A 2,906-nucleotide genomic window follows, 5' to 3' on the forward strand; every position below is an offset into this window, starting at 1 on the left:
GAAAATAATAATAATAATAATGCAAGGAGAATGCTTGGTGACTTCACAAAACCAACATCCAAGTTTGATGGAAGAAGCATCTTCATTCCTGCCATTGGAGCCAATAACTTTGAGCTTAAGCCTCAACTAGTTGCTTTAATGCAACAAAACTGCAAGTTTTATGGACTTCCATCTGAAGATCCTTATCAGTTTTTAACTGAGTTCTTGCAGATCTGTGAGACTATAAAGACGAATGGAGTTGATCCTGAAGTCTACAGACTCATGCTTTTTCCTTTTGCTGTAAGAGACAGAGCTAGAATATGGTTGGATTCACAACCTAAGGATAGCCTGGACTCCTGGGATAAGCTGGTCACTGCCTTCTTAGATAAATTCTTTCCTCCTCAAAAGCTGAGCAAGCTGAGAGTGGATGTTCAAACCTTCAAACAAAAAGATGGTGAATCCCTCTATGAAGCTTGGGAGAGATACAAGCAGCTGACCAAAAGATGTCCATCTGACATGTTTTCAGAATGGACCCTATTAGATATATTCTATTATGGTTTCTCTGAATTTTCGAAAATGTCATTGGACCATTCTGCAGGTGGATCTATTCACCTGAAGAAAACGCCTGAAGAGGCTCAAGAACTCATTGACATGGTTGCAAACAACCAGTTTATGTACACCTCTGAGAGGAATTCTGTGAATAATGGGATATCTCAGAAGAAAGGAGTTCTTGAAATTGATGCTCTGAATGCCATATTGGCTCAGAACAAAGTGTTGACTCAACAGGTCAACATGATCTCTCAAAATCTGAATGGACTGCAACATGCATCCAACAGCACTAGAGAGGCAGCCTTTGAAGAAGCTTATGATCCTGAGAACCCTGCCATGGCAGAGGTTAATTACATGGGTGAACCATATGGAAACCCCTATAACCCATCATGGAGAAATCATCCAAATTTCTCCTGGAAGGATCAACAAAAGCCTCAACAAGGCTTTAACAATGGTGGACGCAATAGGCTGAACAATAGCAAGCCATATCCATCATCTTCTCAACAACAGACAGAGAACTCTGAACAAAACAATTCTAATTTAGCCAATATAGTTTCTGATCTGTCAAAAGCCACTTTCAGTTTCATGAATGAAACAAGATCCTCCATTAGAAATCTGGAGGCACAAGTGGGCCAGCTGAGTAAGAAAGTCATTAACACTCCTCCCAGTACTCTCCCAAGCAATACAGAAGAGAATCCAAAAGGAGAGTGCAAGGCCATTGATTTGATCAAAGTGGCCGAATGCATAGAGGAGGAGGAGGACGAAAATCCTAGTGAGGAAGACCTCCTGGGATGTCCTTCAAGCAAGAAGGAGTTTCCTATTAAGGATCCTGAGGAATCTGAGGCTCATACAGAGACCATAGAGATTCCACTAAACCTCCTTCTGCCATTCATGAGCTCTGAAAATTATTCATCCTCTGAAGAAGATGAAGATATGACTGGAGAGCAAGTTGCTCAATATTTAGGAGCTATCATGAAGCTGAATGCCAAGCTGTTTGGTAATGAGACTTGGGAAAGTGAACCTCTCTTGCTCATTAGTGAACTGGATACTTGGATTCAGAAAACTCTACCTCAAAAGAAACAAGATCCTGGCAAGTTCTTAATACCTTGCACCATTGGCACCATGAGCTTTGAAAAAGCTCTATGTGATCTTGGGTCAGGGATAAATCTGATGCCACTCTCTGTAATGGAGAAGCTGGGAATCATTGAGGTACAACCTGCCTTGTCTCATTACAATTGGCAGACAAGTCAGTGAGACAAGCTTATGGAATAGTAGAGGACGTGCTAGTAAAGGTTGAAGGCCTTTACATCCCTGCTGATTTCATAATCCTAGACACTAGGAAGGAAGATGATGAATGCATCATCCTAGGAAGACCTTTCCTAGCCACAGCAGAAGCTGTGATAGATGTCAACAGAGGTGAGTTAGTCCTTCAATTGAATGGGGACTACCTTGTGTTTAAGGCACATGGCCATCCCTCTGTGACAGAAGAGAGTAAGCATGAAGAGCTTCTTTCAGTTCAGAGTCAAGAAGAGCCCACACAGTCAAACTCTAAGTTTGGTGTTGTGAGGCCACAACCAAACTCTAAGTTTGGTGTTCAAACCCCATATCCAAACTCTAAGTTTGGTGTGGAGACAACACACTAAATTGACCTGATCATCTTGTGGCTCCATGAGAGCCACTGTCAAGCTATTGACATTAAAGAAGCGCTTGTTGGGAGGCAACCCAATTTTATTTATCTAATTTTATTTTATTTTATTTCTTTGTTATTTTTGTGTTTAATTAGGTACATGATCATGAGGAGTCACGAAAAAATCAAAAAAATTAAAAACAGAGTCAAAAACAGAAGAAAAAAATTTTCACCCTGGAGGCAGCACAGACTGGCGTTCAACGCCAGTAAGATGCATCTGGCTGGCGTTCAACGCCAGAACAGAGCACCATTCTGGCGTTGAACGCCAGAAACAAGCAACAACCTGGCGTTTAACGCCCGGATGTGCACACAGAGGACAATCTGGCGCTGAACGCCAGAAACAAGCATGAAACTGGCGTTCAATGCCAGAAACATGCATTACATGGGCGTTTAACGCCCAAAACATGCACCAATGGGCGTTTGAACGCCAGGATGATGCATGAAGGCAAGTTACACGCCTATATGGTGAAGGAATGGTATTTCTTTTCACCTCAGGATCTGTGGACCCCACAGGATCCCCACCTCAGGATCTGTGGACCCCACAGGATCCCCACCTACTTTTTCTTTTAATCCTAATCACACTCTCCTAATCCAAATCTCATTTTCAATGTCACACTTCCCAAAAACCTTCACCAATCACCTCAATTCCTCTTCCCAATTACCCCATGCACCATTCACATCAACCTCCTCT

General features: G+C 42.3%; 1 non-coding gene across 1 annotated transcript; it reads right to left on the minus strand.

Annotated features, from left to right (window-relative positions):
* Positions 1-393: 393 nt before the first annotated feature.
* LOC112804186 (small nucleolar RNA R71) lies at positions 394-497 on the minus strand. Its single transcript, XR_003202806.1, has one exon. It is a non-coding gene; the product is annotated as a small nucleolar RNA R71 (small nucleolar RNA).
* Between the last annotated feature and the right edge of the window lie 2,409 nt (positions 498-2,906).

This window comes from Arachis hypogaea, chromosome 5, assembly GCF_003086295.3.
Source record: "Arachis hypogaea cultivar Tifrunner chromosome 5, arahy.Tifrunner.gnm2.J5K5, whole genome shotgun sequence".
In the NCBI taxonomy this organism is placed as follows: domain Eukaryota; kingdom Viridiplantae; phylum Streptophyta; class Magnoliopsida; order Fabales; family Fabaceae; genus Arachis; species Arachis hypogaea.